This window comes from Canis lupus, chromosome X (assembly GCF_003254725.2).
Source record: "Canis lupus dingo isolate Sandy chromosome X, ASM325472v2, whole genome shotgun sequence".
Classification (NCBI taxonomy): domain Eukaryota; kingdom Metazoa; phylum Chordata; class Mammalia; order Carnivora; family Canidae; genus Canis; species Canis lupus.
In genome coordinates this window covers 92,600,085-92,623,178 of record NC_064281.1, presented here as the reverse complement: position 1 = coordinate 92,623,178, position 23,094 = coordinate 92,600,085, and the positions used below count along the sequence as shown (strand labels likewise).

At 43.6% G+C, this 23,094-nt stretch overlaps 1 long non-coding RNA gene across 3 annotated transcripts; it reads right to left on the bottom strand.

Annotated features, from left to right (window-relative positions):
- Nucleotides 1–1,867: 1,867 nt before the first annotated feature.
- On the bottom strand, nt 1,868–22,068 carry LOC112649163 (uncharacterized). 3 transcript variants are annotated; one of them, XR_007409532.1, is made up of 5 exons: nt 21,939–22,068; nt 20,611–20,669; nt 18,860–18,943; nt 12,222–12,273; nt 1,868–12,119 (listed from the first exon to the last, which is right to left on the bottom strand). It is a non-coding gene; the product is annotated as an uncharacterized LOC112649163 (long non-coding RNA). The 3 variants fall into 3 exon arrangements; XR_007409533.1 differs by having other exon boundaries at nt 20,611–20,666; XR_007409531.1 differs by lacking the exon at nt 21,939–22,068 and having other exon boundaries at nt 1,868–12,273; nt 20,611–21,110.
- Nucleotides 22,069–23,094: the final 1,026 nt, after the last annotated feature.

Here is a 23,094-nt window from a genome sequence, read left to right as displayed (position 1 = left end):
GCAGATGATCACACCAAATTGCTTTATATATACTATTTCAGCCACTTTATTTATGAGGGTCCATGGGAGCAGAGGGAGGGAGATTGTTATCCTCCGGTGGTCTGCAACAAGGACAGGACGTCTTGTGAAAATAAGGTCCCTCGTGTAGCCTTCTGCACCTGTGACCTTCGGTCAATAAGCCTCTGCTAGCTGCTGGGTGAAGAGCGCGTGTGCCAGGCTGCGTCACGATGCCCGGGCCAGCCACTGTGCTGTGGGTTCTTTTTTTTTTATTTAAGATTTTATTTATTTATTCATGAGAGACAGAGAGGGAGAGAGAGGCAGAGACACAGGCAGTGGGAGAAGCAGGCTCCACGTAGGGAGCCCGACGTGGGGCTCGACCCGGGACCCCAGGATGAGGCCCTGGTCCGAAGGCGGCGCCAAAACGCTGAGCCCCCCGGGCTGCCCTGTGCTGTGGGTTCCTACGGGCTGGAGAGGCGACTGCCCGCCCCGCCCCGCCCCGCCCCGCCCTCCACTCCCTGTGTGACCCGGGGCAAGTGCGTGCCCCCCGCATCCGCGGAATGGTACCTGCCCGCACCGCCCGCTGTGGAGCGGCGCTAGTACAGACCCGCGGTGAGCACTCCGCCGGCGGCCGGTCCTGCAGTTAAGGAGTCGGCGGGGGCGGGGGCGTCATTCTGTACCAAGGACAAACTGGAACCCGCCAAGGATTCCCTCAAACCCACAAGGACAAAAGCCCGGGAAGACCCCGGGGCCTCGCTCTGCCTCTTTCTGCCTCCAGCCGGGAGAAGGAGCCGCAAGCGGGCCCAGCGAGGCCGAGGCCAGTAGGAGAGATCCTGCGGGAGCTCCACTTGCCTGCGGCCACTGCAGGCCTGCACCAGCCCGGGGTGGGGGGTGGCCGAGGTCCAGCGCCACCGGTGCCACCAGCGCCTGGCCTCACACCAAACTTCAGGACACGATGGCTGTTGCTACTTCGCTTTTGCCTCCCCAACCTGCCCTGGTCCTCTGAGGCGGAGGGAACTTTCCAGGTGTTCGCAGAGAAATCCCTCTGGTTTTACGGGACCGGCTGTACTTTGAGCACTTTCCAAAGGACAGAGTCAGAGGCGGCTTTATCACCCAACAGCTGATTTTTACTCAAGAGCCTTCAATGAAAGGCCATACTTTTCGGTTTTGACTGGCATTAAGCTATGGAACCAGAGCGTGGGACGTACCTCAGCAGCCCACAGTTCACTTAAATTTATTATTTATTCTCTGGAGAAATTAGGGACGCCAGGGTGGCTCAGTGGTTGAGCGTCTGCCTTCGGCTCAGGGTGTGACCCCGGAGTCCCGGGATCGAGTCCTGCATCGGGCTCCCGTGTGGAGCCTGCTTCTCCCTCTGCCTGTGTCTGTGCCTCTCTCTGTGTCTCTCATGAATAAATAATAAAATCTTTAAAAAAAAGACCTGAGCTAAGATTTCTGGAGAAATTAAGTTAGAAATAGGAATATTAATTTAGCTGTTTAAGTTTTACATCTAAAAACCTCCTTATGAAGAGAAGCTCTGGTTACTTTTTTTTACAGAGTAATAGAAAACTGAAGGGGTTTTGTTGACAAACTAATCCTCTTGTGGTAGTAGTAATAGCTAATACAAATTTAGGACTTGCTATGTGCTAGGTACTAATGATTTTACCCGTATTCCCTCATTTAATCCTCCCAGCACCTCCAGGCAAGCAGTAGTAGGATCACTCCCACCTAATGATGAAGAAACTGGAGCCTAGAAAGGTTGTGATTTGTGTAAAGACACAGTTCCAGAGCCAGATTTCACACCCAGCCTACACCGTGGCACTACATTCCTACAAAAATTCCCACCAGTCAATAAGTAGACAGTACTTCAGCAGAAGATGTTCAAACAAGAATCTTTAATGCAGCATCTTTTGTAGGAGCTTAACAATTGAAAAAGCTTTTATGTCTATCATAAGGAACTGATTAAATTGATAAGAGTACATCCACTCAATACAATAGTTAAGCATCTGTTACGAATTACATTGCAGGAAAGTATGCACAGTGTGATCCAATTTTAATAAATATAGCATTTTTGCCAGGATACATATACATTAAGAGGTCTGGAAAATTATGCAGCTAAAATACTAACAACGATCATTTGGGAAGTGGGAGGACTCCAGGTAAATTAAAACATTAAGTTCTCCCAACTTCTCTTATTATAACAATATAACAAAAAAATAGGATAAAATCTTTAAAAATCACACTACTGTCCTTTCACTGAGAGATACTGCTTCCCACTTGAGCTCCAGCCTAGAAATCAGCCCCCAACCGCACTCAAGTGCTCTAAGACTTTGGACTAGTCACTTACCCTCTCTGGGCTTCTTGTTACATATATGTAACAACAAGAAGCTGTTTTCATTTCAAAAGCTCCTCCCAGCTCTAACATTCTTTGACTTAGCTAATTTCATTCCTAGCAAAGTTCTTAAAAACAAAAACAAAACCAGCATGAGGGGATTTAAATGTTGATCAACAGTTTCTTCACATCTTATCCGGTTTCTTTGGCATATGAAGTTGTTCCCATTCTTTGCTTCCCATCAGTCTTTTGAAAAGGGAATGTTAATGCATTTCACCAAAAATGTGTCAAAGCACTCTAGAAAAATAAGGGTCTTTCCCCCAGAAAGACTATTTTTAACCTATATATTGACAAAAAAAAAAAAAAAAAAACCCACAACATGCCCAAACAACACACCCCACAATCCAAGCCAACAGAGAAATGAAAGCCATTCACACCCAGACACACTCTCCACTGCCCTCAGTCCCTATTCCACAGCGTTGGCCTCTCCCTTCAGATCACACTCTCCCCCTCCATCTAATGAGAATAACTAGCCTTTCTTCACGGATAGCCATGGGGCCACTGAAACTATTCTCACAGAGAAGTGCAGGCACTCACTGCCCAGCAGAGAGGATGACAAGCTGACTAGTCCAGGTGGCGGGATGATGTGAAACCCAAGGTGGTGACATGGGGTAAAATGGAGCTTGGGGAGGGTGCTGCGGGTGGAGGGGCGTGTGGTGTCCAAGTGGAGGGCAGACTGGAGCATGTGAAGGGCAGTCTGTGAGATGGGGATGGGAACGTGCAGCTTGTGGGGTGTTGTGTCACCAAGACCCGCTTCCACCTCTGCGAGCCCCCCCGCCCCCATCTCCTGCACCCACCGCCAGCTGCTCTGCTTAGGGAAATGCAAGAAAGCCCTTGCATCGCCTTTGAAACCTGCTTCCTTCCGGAAACCCGAAAAATCTGCCCTTTTAGAGGAAAAGTGCCCTATTTCCTGTTTTCCTTCCCAGCCAGGGAAGGGATAGTCTCAGCAGTCTGTTTTATGAAAACAGAAGATATTCTTCAACAAATGTAACATACTGAATATGCATCTTGCACATTCTCGCCCCCTTCCCCCATACCTGGGATCATCTCCCTGAGAGTCACTGGTCTGGAATCTTCTCACCTGCCTGCTCCAGGCTCCCTACTCCACCCCCACCTACTTTCTTAGCAAATACTTTCCCAGGTGGTATATCCACCTAGGAACTATCATTCTGAGGTCTCCTCCATTCATGTCCACCTGCTAGCTATGTGGCAGCAGGTAAATCACGAAAGTACTCCGAGCTAATAACATCAACCTCACAGAGTCCATTCATTTATTCATGCAGTCAATAGGTCAACTGAGCACCGACTCCAGGTGGGTCCTGGGCTACGTGGTGGGAATACATCAGTGAACAAGGTGAACGCCTTCCTTACACTCATGAAATGTGCCACCCAGTTGGGGGCCCAGACAATAAACTAATACACAGATGGTGGTAAGTAAGTGTGTCCACATAAGAAACATGGTACAGGAGAGAATACAATGGATTCAGATCGAGGCTGTGAGCTCAAGAAAGGCTACTCCAAGAGAGGGATGTGAAAGATGAGCCTGAAAGATAAGTATGAATAAGCCAGATGAAACGTTCTGGGCAAAGATCCTGAGTTGGGAGGATTTCGTATTTTTGAAAAGAGGCCATGTGGCTGGCTACCAGGAGTGGAGGAGAGAGACCCCACAGAAGTTTGGAGAATTAACCAGGGGACCCTCGATGGATGTGAACACATGTACACGGACATGCATCCACCATTATGGTATCATACAGAGTAGTTGCACTGCCCTGAAAATCCTGTGCTCCACATACTCATCCTCCCCATGACACCTAACCCTTGGCAACCACTGATCTTTTTATGTCTCCGCAGTTTTGCCTTTTCCAGAATGTCCTACGGTTGGAATCCTACAGTATGGAGCCTTTTCAAATTGGCTTCTTTTACTTAGTAAAAATGCATTTAAAGTTCTTCCGTGTCTTTTCATAGTTTGATAGCTTATTTCTTTTTAATGCTAAATAATATTTCACTGTCTGGAAGCACCGCAGCTTATTCATCCATTCACCTACTAAAGGACATCTTGGTTCCTTCAAAGTTTTGGCAATTCTGAGTAAAGCTTCATCATGGAGTTTGTTTTGAGAAAAGTTTACTTAATGCCTTTTAGGACCCTAATGAGCAGAAACAACAAACTAGATCATACCTGAAGGGCAATCAAGAAACCAGAAAACAAATTATTTGATACTCTCGAGTGTATTTAAGAGACATTTGAAGAAGTGATCTTCTTAAGATATTATTAAGAGATACTATTAAGAAAAGCTTACTGCTTTTCTTCTAATACCAGAATATATGGCCTACAAGAGAAAAGAATTTTTTGTTCGATTCCCGGTCCCTAGTCCCTTGAAATGTCAGGTAAATGGTGGACACTCCACTGGGATTTTTTAAATATATGGAGGGATTTATGTTCTCTACAGCATTATTTTTTCTTTTGTAAAGTAACATTGTCATTGAGATACAATGCACATACCCTGATGTTCACCCTGTTAAAATGTACGACTCCGTGGTTTCTGGTATATTTGCAAATTTGCACATCAATCTTCACTATTTCTAGAACATTTTCTTCACCCCCAGAAGGAAATTCAGACCCAGCGGAAAGATAAAGTGGGTTGCATAGGGTAAATACACCCTGGAACAGCAAACCGAGGAGCTCAGGTCAGTGAGCTTACTGTTCCAGCTTGGTAAACGAGGGTAAAGAACAAAATGTCTCTAGCTTGATCACAAGCCTGAAGTACAGAAACCCTAAGAGATGCTATCAATGTCTAGAATAAGGAAACAATGCCCCCAGCTGACTCCCAAAGTCAAACTGTGGGAAGTCTTCGAAGATGAAAAGCACAATCGTATTTTCCAGTGTCTGTATTATCATAATTGTCCATGTCCCTAGAAATATATTCTCAGTTAACCATATTGCTCGTGCTGGCATTAAATGTGGGGCCTAGTGGCCTATGGAGGGAGAGAGGCTCTTTCAAAAAAAGGAATCTTCTAGCATCAACTCTAGAATGCTCATATTAACAGGATGCAAATGGACCAAAAATCATTTTGACTTAGTTTTGCCATGTGTTCACTGTCTGGTCAGAGGTACATGCCCATGAATTCCTTTTATTTCTCCTCCTGTGCCTGCCTCTGACCCCTTCCTGTCTTATGTCTCATCCTGGCAGCTTGGTTGCTCTGCATAACTGCCAGGTGTGAAGGAAGAATGGCTTGCAATCCTTACTCACTCGAAATTGGGGGAGTCAGACTTCCTCACCGCTGGGAGAAGCTTCCTGCTGTTTCTATTCCTCAGGCCAGCCCGTCAAAGCCTTCGGCCCTAAGGGCAGTTTCCTTAGCCCTACCTAGGAAGGCCCAGTCAGGTGGAAACGAGGAAAGCTCAGGGATTTCTGGCTCCACACTCTCCATTTGTGATCCAGCGGGCACAGCTCACTGCTCCCACTTGGAGGGTATCTAGAGCAGAGCGAGGATGGATGGTGCAAATTATCTGGTACTCTTGGGCTTTCCTGCTCTGGACCATGTCTCCACTTGGGGCTGGACAACGGACCCTACCAGGTGCACCCAAGGTTCCTGAATCAGACTGGAATGGGGCAAACAAGAGAATTTTGTCCCTAGAAAGCCCACTGGTCACTCTGAGTATAGGACAAAGGTCAGTCCTGACAATGGCCTGCAAGACCCAATGTAAGCTGAGCTCCTTCCCCTTCAGTGACCCCATTATGCCTCCGACTCCACCTATCTTCTCACTCTAGCCATACTCATTTCCTTGCTGTTCCTCAACTGTCAGGCCCATCCCACATCAGGGCTTTGGCATTTGCTGTTCCCTCTGTTTGTAACACTCTCCTGAGATATTCTCACGGCTCGCCTTTTTACTGCCCTTTAGAACTTTGCTAAAATGCCACCTGCTTCTTGAGGTGGTTCGTGACTCCCTTAAGTCTAATTATACCACTCTTCCTTCCCTGGTTTATTTGTTCCTTTGCACCACTTAGGATCCTAGGTTTTAACTATGTATTTTCTTTTTTTTCCCCTAATACCAGAATATATGGTCCATGAGGGGAAGGACTTTTTTTTTAAGTTTATTTATTTTTAACTAACCTCTACGCCCAATGTGGGGCTCGGACTCACGAATCTGAGATCAAGAGTCACACGCTCTTCAGACTGAGGCAGCCAGGCATATGAGGGGAAGGACTTTTGTTCAATTCCTGGTCCCTAGTCCCTAGACATGTCAGGTAAGCAGCAGATACTCCATAGATAGTTTTTGAATACATAAGTGCATCTATCCTCTTTATAGCATTCTTTTTTCCTTTGTAAAATAACATTTTTATTGATAGAATTCACATAACATGATGTTTGCCTTGTTAAAATGTACAATTCAGTGGTTTTTAGTATATTTGCAAATTTGTGCCTCAATCCTGACTGTATCTAATTCTAGAACATTTTCCTCACCCCCCAAAAAAACTTTATACCCATTAGTAGTCACTCACCATTTCCCCATTCCCCAGCCACTGGCAACCACTAATCTACTTTCTGTTGATGAACTGCAATATTCTGGACCTTCCTAACAAATGAAATCATTAAATCTATGGTCTTCTCTTGTGGCTTCTTCTACTTAGCATCATGTTTCCAAGGTTCGTCCATGTATCAGAACTTCAATTCTTATTTATATTGAGATAGTTCACATATTTTAAAGTGCATAATTCAGTGGGTTTTAGTATATTCACAAAATTTTTGTGTAAACATATGGTTTCGATGTTCTTGGGAAATACACCCAAGCGTTGAATTGCTGGGTCATATGGTAACTCTGTGCTTAACTGTTTGAGTTACCGGAAAAACAGTTTCCAAAACGTCTGTCCTACTTTACACTCCCAACCTAGGAGTGTTTACTCAACAAAAGAGCTGAATCTCAACAAAAACAGCCGATTTTATGGTATTTTAAATTACCCTAGTTTCATCTACCACTCCACAGTTCTGTGGTAGCCTTGAAAAACAACAGCCCACATTTTCAGTACTAGGAGGGTGCAGAGTGGTCCTCTTTTAAGGCCTCATCCCCCCAAATCTTCATTATTTAACCTAATGGATTACTGGAAAACCCTCCTCCAAAGACTCATCTTTATTTGAACTGACGAGAAGCTCGCCTAGTGCTTAAAAAAAAAAAAGAAAAAAAGAAAGAAAGAAAAAAATCTCTTCTTGAGGGCATTGGCCAAAACCATTCACTGGAAAGTGTTTTTTTTTTTTTGGCGGGGGTGGGGGTGGGTGGGGGGGGATGCCTAAGGCAATAGATAACACTTGAAGGAAATAACAGACTAACCAAGAAGTTTAAAGGAATCGGCTGGGCAACTACATCTCCACAGGAACTTTGAAAAGTTCTGACATATTTCTGGGAATCTAGAAGGCCAAGTACATGCTTAGGGCATTGTACATGCTCAAGAAAGTGTGAGAAGGCCCTATACTTCTCAACTCTGGCTGACCTTGAGGCTAGTGAAGGTTAATACAGAGTTGTAAACTGCCTGATTGATTGATGAAAGCAATACACACACAGAGCCTCTCAGAAATGACGGGAAGATTTATTTGTTCCAGGCATTTAAGGAATATTTGTCCACCACTAGCCGACCACTGAGCTAAATGAGCCAAGACTTCAGTGTCTATATACAAAAACGAATAGAGTCTTTGCAGAATCAATTCAGAAAAGTCCTATACAGACACTAACTACAACAGGCAGCAGCAACATTCCTGTCAGGAGGGGCATCTAATTTCCAGAGTGGCCACATTATGATATTCAAAATGTCCAGTTTTTAATAAGATTTTACGAGGCACACGAAGAATTAAGAAAGTATGGCCCATGTATTGGGGAGAGAGCAATCAACAGAACTGTCCCCAAAGAAGCTTAGGCATTGGAATTCCTAGAAAAAGACTTTCATCAGATATTCTAATATGTCCAAAGAGCCAAAAAGAACAATGTCTAAAATCTAAAGAAAGATTCTACTCCAACACGTAAAGGGCTTGCAAGTCTTCACTCCCATCTTCATAACAAGAAACAACACGAACAGATTAAAAATCCATGACTCTTTCTGGATGCATCAGAGAACTGAGGTCATGGGACAAAGTGTACCCCAAACCCAGAGGAACCAGTGATGACAGACATGACAGATTACAGGGAATACAACTCCGCACATCTGAGGCAGGAACTGCTGGCATCCGCAACCAGAACTTCAACCAGGACTTGGGGAGCTTCAGTGAGCTACGGGTAGCCAAGTGTGAACTAGCCTGAGAGAGAAAAACTCCTGGGGGGCCCCATCTAAGTTAGCCAACCCCTCCACAATCGTGGTGCTTACCCCTAGAATCCACAAAAGGTTTTCTTGATAATGATCAGAACAAACTTGCCTCCTGTTGGGCCAGGGAGAGGCCAGAAAGAACTATTTTGAAAGCAGCCAAGAGCATTCTCCACTACAAAGGTTTACCCAACAAGGGAGAAGCCTGACTGGACTGGGGTAAGGGAAATTAGCTACCTTCTGGCCCCAGGCCCCCTGAGCCTTCCTTCTTCATATGAGGTGGGGAAAGAAAGCAGAGAAACACCTGGAGGGTCTCAGCTGGGGAAGAGGGGGGGATGACGCAGGTACATTCAAAGACTGAGATCTAGGCCTGGGATTACAGAATGCCTGTCCTCAGTCCAGACCTGACCAAACATCAACAGTGCTCCTGGCTAGTAACAGTGCATTATAGCCAAAAAGAACCACAAGGCTCAAATTCTACATACAAAGTGTTTTCTAGGGAAATGAAAGATGCTGGGGAACAATAAGAAAGACACCAGTAGAAACTGAATCCTCTGATACTATAGACACAGGAAACAGTAAATACAGCCTATCTCCTAGCCAGCTAAAAATAGACATCATACCAAAGGCCTATTTACTTCCTAATACCTGATAATTTCCAACTGACTTTCAACAAAAAAACCCTACATGATAAAAGGAAAGAAGAAACGATCTGAAGAGACAAAGCAGGTGTCAGAACCATATTCAGATATGGCAGAGATTCTGAAATCATCAGAAAGGGAAATTAAAAATAAGTATGGTTAATATGCTGAGGGCTTTAGTGGGAAAGGTGGACAACATGCAAGTAGAGACAGATAATATAAGCAGAAATAGAAACTCTAAGAAAGAATCTAAAGGAAAGATGAGAAACAGAAATGAAGTATACCTCATCTGATGAACCCATCACATGATTCGAAAGGGCTGGAGATAGAATCAGAGCACTTAAACATACGTCAATAGAAATTTCCAAACTGAACTGTAAAGAGAAAAAAAAATTGGAACAGAATATCTAATAACTGTGGGGCAAAGACAAAACGTACAGCATATGTATAATGACACTATCAAAAGCAAAGGAAAGAGAGAAAGAAACAGGAACTATCTGACATAATAATGGCTGGGATTTTTCTAAAAGTAATGACAGAAACCACACCACAAATCTAGAAATCTCAGAGAACACAGAGCAGGGTAAATGCCAATATACATATATATATCTCTATATGCACACGCACGTGCGCACACACACACACACAAACCCCTAAGCATATCATATTGAAACTGCATAAAGCCAAAGACAAAGAAAAAAATCTTTTAAAAAGTCAGAAAAGAAAAACACCTTACCTAGAGAGGAACAAAGATAAGAATTACATCAGACTTGCTTCAAAAATCATGCAAACAAGAAGAGAGTAGAATGAAATATTTGAAGTGTTGAAAGAAAAAACTCCCCAACCAAGGAGTCTATATCCAGGAAAATCATCCTTCAGAAGTAAGGGAAAGTAATGATTCTCTTGGTTGTAGTAGTTTGCTAGGGCTGCCCTAACAAAATACCACAAACTAGGTGACTTAAACAACACAAAAATTATTTTCTCACAGTTCTGGAGTCTGAAAGTCAAAGATCAAGGTGCTTTAGTGTTGCCTTTTTGGAGGCCTCTCTGCTTGGCTTGGAGACAGCCATCTCCTCACACGGCCTTACCTCTCTGTGTGTATGTGTGTGCATGAGTGCACGCATCCCTGGTGTCTCTTCCTCTTCCTACAAGGACCCAGTCATATTGCATTAGGGCCCCACCCTTATAACCACATATGACATTAATGACCTTTCTAAAGGCCCTGTCTCTAAATACAGTCATGTTGGGATTTAGAGCTTTGATATATGAATTTTGGAAGGGGACACAATTCAGTCCATAGCACTCAGACTAACAGAACTGAGAGAATTTTTGTCACCAGTCAATGTTAAAAGATGTTCTTCAGAGAGAAGGAACGTGGTACTGGTTGGAAATTTGGACTTACACAAAGAAAGGAAAGGTGTTAGAGAAGGAATAAATGAAGATTAAAATAGAATATTTTATTTCTCTTATTTAATCTAAAGGACGACTGTTCAAAGGAATAACAGCCACAATGTGCGGGTGATTACAGCACACAGGTCAGTGCGATAAATGGTAGCAGCATTACTGACGGGTGGGAGTGGGGAGCTGGGGATACCCACACTGTCCATAAAGTGGTGCGGTGTTATTTGAAGGTGGACCTGGATTAGTTGTAAATTTATGTTGCGCAGTCTAAGTCGAGGGAAACCACTAAAAAATTAAAAAGAAATATAACTGATACGCTGAGAGAGAAGAGAAAATGGAATAATAAAAAATGCTCAATTAAAAGAGAAGGCAGAAACAGGAAGATTAAAAAAAAAACAAAGAACAAGTGCAGCAAATACAAAATTTTGACAAACATGGTAGATAGAAATCCAACCGTAGCAATAATCACTTTAAATGGGAATGATCTAAATATGTCAATTAAAAGAAGAGACGGTAAGGGTAGATGAAAAACAAGACCAGACTATATACTGTCTATAAGAAACCCAATTTAAACACAGAAACACACATATATTAAGAGTAAAAGAGTGGGGAAAGGTGTACCACACTGGCACTAAATCAAACAAAAGCTGGAGTACCAATATTAATTTCAGACAAAAAAGGCATTAGAACAAGGAAACTTACCAAGAACAAAGAGGGTATTACATAATAAGGGGGGGGGGGTCAATTCTCTGAGAAAACACAATAATCTTTGAAATATATGCACTTTACAACAAAGTGTCACAATACGAGAGGCAAAAACCAATAATGCAGAGAACAATAGATAATCCACTACTAACGAGAGAGATTTCAGCACTGCCTCTATTAGTAACTGAAAGATCCAGTAGGCAGAAAGTCAGTAAGGATACAGTTGAACTAAACAGAACCATCAATCAGTGGATCTAACTGATGTTTTAATTTTTTCCCAGCTTTAATTTTAACTGACAAAATTGTATATTCTTAAAATGTGCCATATGATTTGATATATGCATATGTTGTGAAATGATGACCACAATTAAGGTAATTTTAACACATTCCTCATCTCACACAGTTACCTCTTCTGTGTATAGAAAGAAGGCTTAAGATCTATTTTCTCAGCACCCGCGCCTTGCAGATCTGTTCTTTTCTCTTGGACTCTAGGCTCCTGTCACCACAACGTTCTGCCAAATCTTCCAAGATCTTCCAAGAAGCAGCCAAGCTTGATACCTCTCTTCGTATTTAGTGGAGCCAGAGGTACTGGAGCTGGGCTGTACGTCTTGCGCCTGGTATTTGTTCAATCCAGAACCCTGGAACAAACTGGGTCCGAATAATTGATATGAATTCTACACAGCGAACGTAGATTCCAGCAAACTGAAGAAAGAAGGTCGAGACTTCTAAGTGAAATGTTTCACAATAAAGCTGCTTAGAATGAAGAAGGTCTTCCAGAAGCTGTAGGCACAATTTTCCACTTACCTAGGAAGTATTTCCCCTCTAAATGCAGGAAATCATTAATAAATATCTGAAACTTGAAAAAAAAAAAGAAACAAAGATAGACTCTCTTAGCAAATGTCAAGTATACAGTACAGTATTACTAACTGTGGCCACCACACCAAACATTAGATCCCCAGACTTTATTTCTCTTTTGACCAGCATCTCATGCCCCCCAGGCCTAAGCCTCTGGTAACCACGATTCAACTCTATGTTTCTATGAGTTTTACTTAATTTTTTTTTAATTCCACATATGAACGAGATCATGCAGTATTTAGCTTTCTCTGTCTGGCTTATTTCACATAACAAAATGCCCTCCAGCTTTATCCATGTTGTCACAAATGACAGCAGATATTTAGATCTCACATTATATATCTCTCTCAGATTTTATATATATTTCTTTATTCATCCATCTACAGACACTTAGGTTATTTCCATGTTTTGGCTACTGTGAATATTTGAATAATACAGCAATGAACATGGGAGTGCAGACATCTCTTCAAGAAACTGACTTCAGGGTAGCCCGGGTGGCTCAGGAGTTTAGTGATGCCTTCAGCTCAGGGCCTGATCCTGGAGACCTGGGATCCAGTCCCGCATCGGGCTCCCTACAGGGAGCCTGCTTCTCCCTCTGCCTCTCTCTCTCTGTGTCTCTCATGAATAAATAAGATAAAATCTTAAAAAAAAGAGGGGGGGAAACTGACTTCATTTCCTTCAGATACATACCTAGAAGTGGGATCGTTAGATCATATAGTAATTCAATTTTTATTTATTATTTTTTTAAAGATTTTATTTATTCATAGAGACAGAGAGAGAGGAGCAGAGACACAGGCAGAGGGAGAAGCAGGCTCCATACAGGAAGCCTGACGTGGGACTCGATCCTGGGTCTCCAGGATCACACCCCAGGGTGCAGGCAGTGCCAAACTGCTGCGCCACCGGAGCTGCCCAGTAATTCAATTTTTAATGTTTTGAGGAACCTCCACACTGTTCTCCATAGTGGCTGCACCACCCACCAACAGTGCACCGGGTTCCCTTTACCCCACTTCCTGGCCAATGCCTGTTATCTCCAGTCTTTTTGATAGTAGCCACCCCAACAGGTGTGAGGTTGTTGTTGAAGGGACAATTTCCCCCTTCCCCTCTTAGTTCTTTTGGCTGGTTGGCTGAATAATTAAAATGACACAAGATAGAATAATAGGAGAAAAACAGATTTAATCATATACCTATGGGGAATCCACATAAACCTAAGACATTCCAAAGATAGGCAAAATGAAGGATGGATGCCATCCTGAACTAAGGAGAAGTGGGTAGGGCCCTGAGACTTCAAAGGGTAGAAAAGCCATTCACAGGAAGATGAAAAAGAATAAATGTTTGGTAAATGAATATTTGCTGGGCCAGAAAGACACAACAAGATGCAGAGGAATTTTAACAAACAGACTTTGCTGGGCTTATCCCTGTCTACCACACCTACATCACACTTTACTGTAATTATCTAGGATGGTAGCTCTTTTCCTGGAAGAGGTCCTCTTCTCTAAATTCTTTTAGGCAGTGGTAAAGGTAAAAAGGAAGAGGTTTCTTAAAAATAATCAGCCTAAATTAATCCTCATGCTAAAGAGATACATTTTGGGGTGGCAAATTTTGCTCTCCCAAAAGGTGATAACTCATCATGGTTTTTTTTTTAAAGATTTTTTTTAAATTTATTTACTCATGAGAGATGCACAGAGAGGCAGAGACATAGGCAGAGGGAGAAGCAGGCTCCCTGCGGGGAGCCCGATGCAGGACTCAATCCCAGGACTCTGGGATCACGACTTGAGCCAAATGCAGACACTCAACCACTGAACCACCCAGGCGCCCCCTCAACATGGTTTTGATATGCATTTCCCTGATGGGGAATGATGCTGAGAACCTGCTCATGCACCTACCTGTTAGCCATGTGTGTGGCTTCTCTGAAAAACTGTCTACCCAGGCCCTTTGCCCATTTTTTAGGCCATTAGTTGTTTTTTCCCTGTTGAGTTATATGAGTTCCTTCTATATTTTAGATATTAACCTCTTAGTGGATATATGGCCTGCAAATATTTTCTCCTCTTCTTTCTGTTGTTTGTTTCCTTTGCTGTGCAGAGGCTTTTTAGTCTAATGTGGTCCCACTTGTTTATATCTGCTTTGGTGCATGTGCTTTCTGTGTCACATCCAAGACATCACTGTCAGAACCAACATCAGAGAGCTTTTTCCCTCAGTTTTCTTCTGACAACAGTGGCAGCCCATGCATGTAGACCCAGTCTAGGATGGTTTCTGATATGGGGCCATGGGCAAGCCACCACCAAATCTGCCACTTTGGCATACTCATAATTTTAAAGAAAAGTTAAGAAACAGTCAATGTAAGGATGCTCAGACTGTCCTGTCCCCAAGAAAGCAGGAAACAAATATCCCCTGTGAAAAATACCCTCCTTGTACTAAAAAGTGAAAAAAACATCCTTATGACCAGAGATTAAGACTTTAAAGCCAAGAAAACTGTAGAAACAAACATCGTGCAGGTTTTTTTTTTTCCCCTAATCTACTACCTCAGCCTCAATTCCACTTAGAATTCCCTACTAAAAAAAAAAAAAAAAAAAGAATTCCCTACTAATTAAAGCTCCCTAGCACCTATTTCCTTTATCCCATCAATTTCTTGCAAGTTTATTGTCTCTTTGTCTAAAAAGTATAAAAACTGCCTGCCGTGGTCATTTCATTACTGGGCCTCCATGCCCACATAATGACACTGTTTTTTTTCTCCCATTAATCTGTCTCACGTCAATTTAATTTAGTCCAGCTAGAAGACCCTGAAGGGGAGAGAAAGAATTTTTCCTTCCCTACACTGAATTCCTGATGGCCATCTTCTTGTGGATCCAAGAAGCATATCCACTTGCTCTGGGGTAAAGGACGCGTGACTGACGAGCAGTCTGCTCGTCTGCAATGTCCCCCTATGTCGGTGCAGGAGTGTTTCTTGGTGAGCATCTACGTGAGTAACAGAAGAAGCTTATTAGGAGCAGAATTGATTTTTACCCAAGTGGCTAGTCCCCACAGGGAGGCTTGTTCTACACGCCAATCTGAGTCTTGCCAGAGGCCCCCCAAAATGTCTAAGCCATTAGCCACAATACATAAGTCAGTCAATGAAAAATACAGCAAGCCTCCTTTGTTGACGTGGCAGGGACAGCCAGCCATTCATCCTGTGTGAAGCTCCACCTGTTACACTAAGCATCCCTTACCACACTCAGTAGGAAAAGTCTCTCTCAATGTGGATGGCAGCTGCACCCCATTCCTGCTTGTTAGTAGTTAACCAGGAGGGGCAGACAGTGAACAGGCCCGTTTGTAGTCCAGGAAGCCTATATATCTGGGACCTCACTGGGCTGGTGGAGGCAGTACCTCCTTGGAAAATATGCCAGGGAGCCAGAAGGACACTCCTAAGATCTTTTCTTGGAGTTATAAGACCTCATTTGGGCTCAGTTTTCTTCATTCCTGTATGTACCATTTATATTTTAGTACAGAAGACTCTTGAACCACCTCCACCAGGTGATTTGAGACATATGCTTGGATCCGTGACATGACTGGGATTTCTGGTTTTAGGATTATTTCACAGCCATTGATCATGTGCCCAGTATCCACCAAAGCCCAACAGCAGGCCAATAACTCTGCCCTGAGCTAAGACACTATGACACTGGGGCTCTTTGATTCAACTCCTGATTCACCAGGAGAGGCAGAGGGCCATCACCATGCAGACCCTGGTAGGACCATCTATCAAGTTCCCCATGACCTGGTACGGGCCCAGAGTTCCTTAGTGGGGAGTACATCAATCCCCTCCTTTGAGACCTGTTACTGGGTGACGGGGTCCAGAGCTGTATTTGGAAAAAGCTCTTGCCCAGAAAGTCCACAAGGGGGCTCTTGATCACCATTTTGACATTGCTTTGGTCAGTCAAATTTGTTATTTTTGCAGTCGTCACTTTTTCAGTTCCAAGAAATTTCTCAGTAAAGATCCAGCTTGCGTTGCTGAGCAACGGACCTAACCTCATTCTGAAGCTTAATTGGGCTCAATAACCAGCAGGAGCAGCATGAACAAACCTCAAAATCTTTGGTGAACCATCTCATCATCCACTGTTCCCACTCCCTCACTGCAGGCCCAAAAGACTACCAGGCTGGGCACAGGGCCCCGCAGCTTCTGTAAGGTTGCTCCAGACAAGTTTTTTATTGACTCATCATGCCAAATCTGTCAGAGCCCAAAGAGTACCTAGCTGAGGAAGAAGAGGGTCTCTGGTAATCCTACCCTCTGACCTCTGGAGATTCTTCTTCCTCCTTAGGCAAAGTGGCTACTGTCAGGCATTCTGGAGGAGGGTGTGTACAGTGATGCACATCACTAGGAGTCACTGTCCTTCATGAAGTTTAATGAGATTACCTCTTTCATCATGGAGGCAAACTAGTCAAGTTCCTAAGGTCTCCTCAGAGCACACTGGACATAGCAATCTCAAAGAGCTCTGCAATTTTTTTATTACAAGCATGAGTCTCCATAACACAATGCACAGAGCAGGCTGTCTATTGGCACCAGAGATCTGCTTAGATCTAAGAACAGTCATTGGATGCAACTCAGTTTACAGAGTCTCTGACAACTTCTGGTCCTGTCATCAGAGAACAGGAAACAGTAGTGAGGGAATTGCTTCTCTGGCTTTCTTATAGTCCCTCACTGTTGGATTTCTAATTTGATCCACCCAACGATTTCAGCCAGGGTGCTGGGAGCAAAGGAGAAGGACCAGTGGTCCACCTTGGAACCAAAAAGCTTATATAAACAATTTGAGGAGTGTCTGGATGGCTCAGTAGGTTGAGCAACTGACTCTTCATTTTGACTCGGGTCATGATCTCAGAGTTTGAGATCAAGCCCCATGTTGGGCTCTGCATTCAGCACAGAATCTGCTGGAGATTCTCTCTCCCTCTACCCCTCCCACTCATGTTCTCTTTCTCAAATAAATAAATAAAACTTAAAAGAAAGAAAGAAAAAAAAAACAATTGCTATCATCCTCTAAGAATGCCCCACGGCCTCTGCTGCCACTTCCTGACACCCATTGGTGAAGTGCCTTGTGAGACCCTCTGATTCTTGCAGCTGACTTGCTAGCACGCTCTGCTAATACCCTATTGGTGAAGTGCCCCATGAGATTTTAAGGCTTTGGGGTCTTTGAAAACAACATTGTGCTTGATCAACTACCCTGCTTGCTGCACCTCTTTTTCAAGAGCTGAGCTGAGATAGAGAGTTCAATTGCCAGATTTCAGAGTAACCGGTTAAAACAAAAAGTCAAAATAAAACTAAGAGTTGAGCCTGTAAACACTTCCTTGCATAGTATGACCAGGGGGTGAAGCAGAGAAGGTGCAGACTACCCCACTGTTCCATTTTGTCCCACAGAACGGCTCCAGCAAGGGTCAGATGGATTGGCATGGGAATCCAGGAACGGTTGCACCATGGAGGAAGCCCTGACCAGAAGGCTCTTGACATCTCATGGACCGAGAGGCAGGAGGATGGGAGGACGAAGGGCGAGGAGTGGAAAAGTCCTGAGTACTGAGTGGAGAAAATGTGTCTTTAGGTGCTCTACTGCCCCACATGAAGAGGCTTTAGCAGAAGTGCCTGAGGAAGGCCTCTGCCATAGGCCCCTGAGAAAGCAGCCTCCAAACAGAGGCACCTGGGCTAAGAATGCAGCTAATGCATATAAGAGTGTCGTTGACCAGGGGTCCTGAGTCCAAGACTGCTACTCCCTTCAGAGAATGCAGGATCTTGGCTGTGCAGCAAGTGTGATGTGGAGAAACCAGCCCCCTTCCATGACACCTGTCAAACAAACCTTTGTAACTGCCTGAAAGACCACACAAAAGTTTTTGGCCAGGAGCCAGACTATTTACTCTCTCCCATGGTCCCAGCACTTCCTATGAGAGGTCTTACTGTCCTTGTCTCAAAAGCAGGACACAAAGGAAGTCAGAGCTCTGCCCCTTAGGAAAGCCCTTGCTGTGGGGCTGGGTGTTTCCGGCTCCCATTCTAGAGGTACCGCATGCCCCCTCTACCACACACAAACACAGGGCACACAGGACGAGGGCAGGGCTACCGTTCGGGGCCTGCCGTGGCACTACAACATCCATAGCAGCTGGTCTGATGGGCTTTACAGGATCTGGACAAGGGAGCAAAACAGAGGCTGGTCACCATCACCGACAGTATTCTCAGCTCTGGAGCCACACCTGTTCCTAGAATCTGAGAAAACTTTCCCAGCTTCAGGGATGATGTGGGCTCTTTCCAATGCCCCATTTTTTTTATTCTGTCTATTGTGACCAGTCTCTTCATCATCATTATAGGGGAAGCTAATGTTTACTTGAAGACCTACAGCAAGACTGGCCATGTTCTGGGTGCTCTATAGGAATTCCTTCATTTCATCTTCTTTTTAGCCCTGTCAATTCCTATTATAATCCTATTGTTCAGAGGAGGCTCAGACAGCTGAAACAACCCACCTGAAGTCATGAAGCCAGTATGTGGCAGATCTGTGGTTTGCAACCCTGTGAGTCCACGGTTCATCTTCTTCTCATGAGGTCACACTACCTACCCCATTCCTTCCTCCCCGCTCCCATGCTCTTACCTCTATGCCACCTCAGCAGCACAATCTCTGTGGCAGTCCTGAACGTGTCTGGTGTTTTCCAGGCAGCGAGCTCAGCATCTCTTCCTGAAAAGAGAGAACACTTAGCAAAGTACTTTCCTTTGTTTGTTGGGAGGGAGACCAGTTGCTTCAACATGGGAAATCAACCACTCCATATACAAAGCACATTGATTAAAGGCAGGGGTTCCCAGCCTTGGAGATTTTATGGACTAAATGAAAAAAAAACTGGGTTCTGACACAGATCATGGTCTTTTCATATCACCAATTAAGACCATTTAAAAGAATATTTACGGGGATCCCTGGGTGGCGCAGCGGTTTAGCGCCTGCCTTTGGCCCAAGGCACGATCCTGGAGACCCGGGATCGAAGATCGAATCCCACGTCGGGCTCCCGGTGCATGGAGCCTGCTTCTCCCTCTGCCTGTGCCTCTGCCTCTCTCTCTCTCAATCTCTCTCTCTCTCTCTCTCTGTGACTATCATAAATAAATACAAAAAAAAATTAAAAATAAAATAAAAGAATATTTATACTCCTCCTACTACAAATGACAGTAATAATATGTAAACCTTAAGAAAAAAGGCTATAATGTGCCAGGCAGTGTTCTTAATCTTTCGATGAATTATTTGATTTAATCCTCATAAAAATCTTATTCAATAGGCAACACTTTTTTCCCCATTTTGTAAGCAAGAAAATTTGAAGAAAAAAAAAGCACTATGTAAATTCCTCCTGATTCTATGCTGATAACCATTATAGTATACTCTCTATCATCTGTGTTTCATAAAAGATATCCTTATTTTCCTTAGGTTTGTTTTTAGACTTTTTTTAAAAAAATATTTATTTATTTATTCATGAGAGAGGCAGAGACATAGGCAGAGAGGGAGAAGCAGGTTCCATGCAGGGAGCCCGATGCAGGACTCAATCCTGGGACTCCAGGATCACACCCTGGGCCAAAAGCAGGCGCTCAACCGCTCAGCCACCCAGGTGTCCCTAGACTTTTTTTTTAAGTAGGCTCCTCGCCCAGCACAGTTTGAATTCATGACCCCAAGATCAAGAGCTGCATGCTCAATGGACTGAGCCAGCCTGGTGCCCTGATAAAAAATACCTTTAAAGGAAAACATCAAGGGGCGCCTGAGGGCTCAGTCACTTAAGCATCTGCCTTTGGCCCAGGTCATGATCCCAGGGTCCTGGGACCGAGTCCCGCATCAGCAGACTCCCTGCTCAGTGGACAGCCTGATTCTCTCTCTCCCTCTGCTTGTGCTCGCTCTCTCTCGCGCTCTCTGTCAAATAAATAAATGCAAAAATATTTTTAAAAAGGGACGCCTGGATGGCTCAGCAGTTGAGCGTTTGCCTTTGGCTCAGGGCATGATCCTGGAGTTCCAGGATTGAGTTCCACATTGGGCTCCCTGCATGGAGCCTGCTTCTCCCTCTGCCTATGTCTTTGCCTTCTCTCTGTGTCTCTCATGAATAAATAAATAAAATCTTTAGAAGAAATAAAAATATTTTTTAAAAAGAGAGGAAACCAACAAGCATACAACAGAGGCCCTGATCTCAGAATCTGGGAATAACCAAGGAAAAAGCACAGAAGCTCTGGGTTTGAGCCTTGGGCAAATTAATGCTCTTTGTCTCTGTTTTCTGAAATCTAACATGAAAATATTAATGCCTATTGTGAGAAGAAATGGCCTACCACATACTGGGCCCTTAACCCAGTGACTAGCAAATAAGGACCCCCAGTACATACCACAGGCGAGGCTTGTCATTATTCTTCATCCTGGCACAGCCTTGCAAGCTCATCTTCTGCTGGAAAGAAACAGTATATGAATACTATAGACTGGTCCTCTTCTTGAGATCAGATAATTACTAGGACTGATTATACTCTCCTTCTCTCAACTGTCTCCCATTTCCCCCTCCTTGCCAGAACGGAAGCAGGCAGAAATGCTTCAGCTTTACATCCCATTGGTTGAAATGGTTGCCATAGCAGCAGTCATACATTTCCCTTCTGGGAACTCTGGGGAACACAGGCTGAAAGACTTCTGGGGCTTCTCCAGTAGCTGCTGCTTTCAACAAATATAAAGGATTGCGAGGAGCGGGTCCTACACACAAAGACCCTGCAGTGGTTCTCCCCGTTGACCACCCAGACTCTAAACTTTACTAGACCCCTGACACTTCCCGTCCCTTCTGCCCATCTAGCCTGTCATCCGGAAGGTAAAGGGAGAAAGGAACTAGAAATGGCCACTGAAAAGGAAAGTCAAGAGAGATTTGTTCCCATGGTTATGTGGGATAAAATCCCAGAATTTTCCTTCTCATGACAAAGCACCGGTTTCCATGGGGAAGTTCTAAAGAGGATCTATCTGTGGATAAAAATTCTGCCTCATTTGCTTGGTATTAGAAGTCACGGATTTGGCACTAAGTCAGTTAATCAAGAGCCATTTTACCAAAAGCCAAGTCACAGAATTGACCAAGTAAACAAACAAGCCATTCTTTGAAGGATCAAGTTACCATATGACTAATTCCCCAAAGCTTACCAAATTTACCAATTTAGCAAAAACTTTGTTTTCTTTCTTTCAGCTTCATTGAGGTATACGTAATCATAAAAATGCACATATTTAACATATACATTTTGATGAGTTTGGACATATGCATACACCTATGATAACATCATCAAAATGTTGGTTTTTTCTTTTTTTTTTAAAGATTTTATTTATTCATGAGAGACACAAAGAGAGAGAGAGAGAAAGAGAGAGACAGAGGCAGAGGCAGAGGGAGAAGCAGGCTCCAGGCAGGGAGCCCGATGTGGGACTGGATCCCAGGACCACGCCCTGAGCTGAAGGCAGACGCTCAACCGCTGAGCCACCCAGGCACCCCAGGTTTTTATATTTAAAGATTTTATTTATTTATTTAGGGATAGAGAGAGCATGAGCAGGGAGAGGGGCAAAGGGAGAGGGAAAAGCAGACTCCCCACTGAGCAGGGTGCCTGATGTGGAACTTGATCTCAGGACCCTGAGATCACGACCTAAACCAAAGTCAGATGCTTAACCAACTGAGCCACCCAAGAGCCCCGTTTTTTACCTTTTCTGAATATCTCCTGATCCCCAAGTGTTTTACAGATGCTGATAGAAGGACAAAAACAGGTGAGTAGGAGTAGATGGGATGGTACAGACTCTATGGAATGGATAGCAATTATTTCCAGAATGTTCTGGATGTCAGAAAGAAAGGGGCCAAGATCAGGCCTCCTAGATATTACTGGCCTCAGAGAAAGAAGGTTAAGGCTCAAACAAAACTAGGTCTGTGTAAAGAGCTTCTGTGCAACTTATACTTAGCTACTGAAGGTTACAAAGAGAATTCGACCCTCTTGCTAAAGAGAGATTAGGGGCCACCGATAGATGGCCAGAATTCTGACATAAGCAATGCTGACAGAATACGTAAGATTTAGATATTATTTGCAAAATGATTCACTATAGATATGCTCTTGGATAGGAAGACAGCATATATGTACATATGACCATTTGCTCCAAATAATTTTCTAATTTTAACACAATTTTAATTAAAATGAAAAAATACGCAGGAAAACAAAAGAACAGTCTAAAAAGTACGTAAGAGATTCAAATGACCACATATTTATTAGAACAAACTACGAAACATTAATTAAGACTAATGTTGGCTCCAAAGGGTAATACTTACCAGTGAAACAGAGGGGATATACTGGAGTAGTGACTGACATATATGACATTAACAAATGCCAAAATGTATCATAAGATGATGTAGAAAAAATGTTTTTTTGCTTTTTTAAAAAAGATTTTATTTATTTATTCATGAGACACACAGAAAGAGAGGCAGAGACACAGGCAGAGGCCCCATGCAGGGAGCCCAATGTGGGACTCGATCCCGGGGTCTCCAGGATCATGCCCTGGGCTGAAGGTGGCACTGAGCCACCCGGACTGCCCTGTTTTTTTTTATTTTTAATTATTAAAAAATTTTATTCCAGTATAGTTATCACATAGTGTTATATTCGTTTCAGGTGTAAAACATAGTGATTCAACAATTCTATACATTACTCAGCGCTCATCATGGTAAGTATATTCTTTTTTTTTCTCATTTGAGTCAGATTTAATATCTTACTGGTTTCCACATGAATTTTTTTTAAAAGATTTTATTTATTTATTCATGAGAGACACAGAGAGAGAGAGGCAGAAACATAGGCAGAGGGAGAAGCAGGCTCCATGCA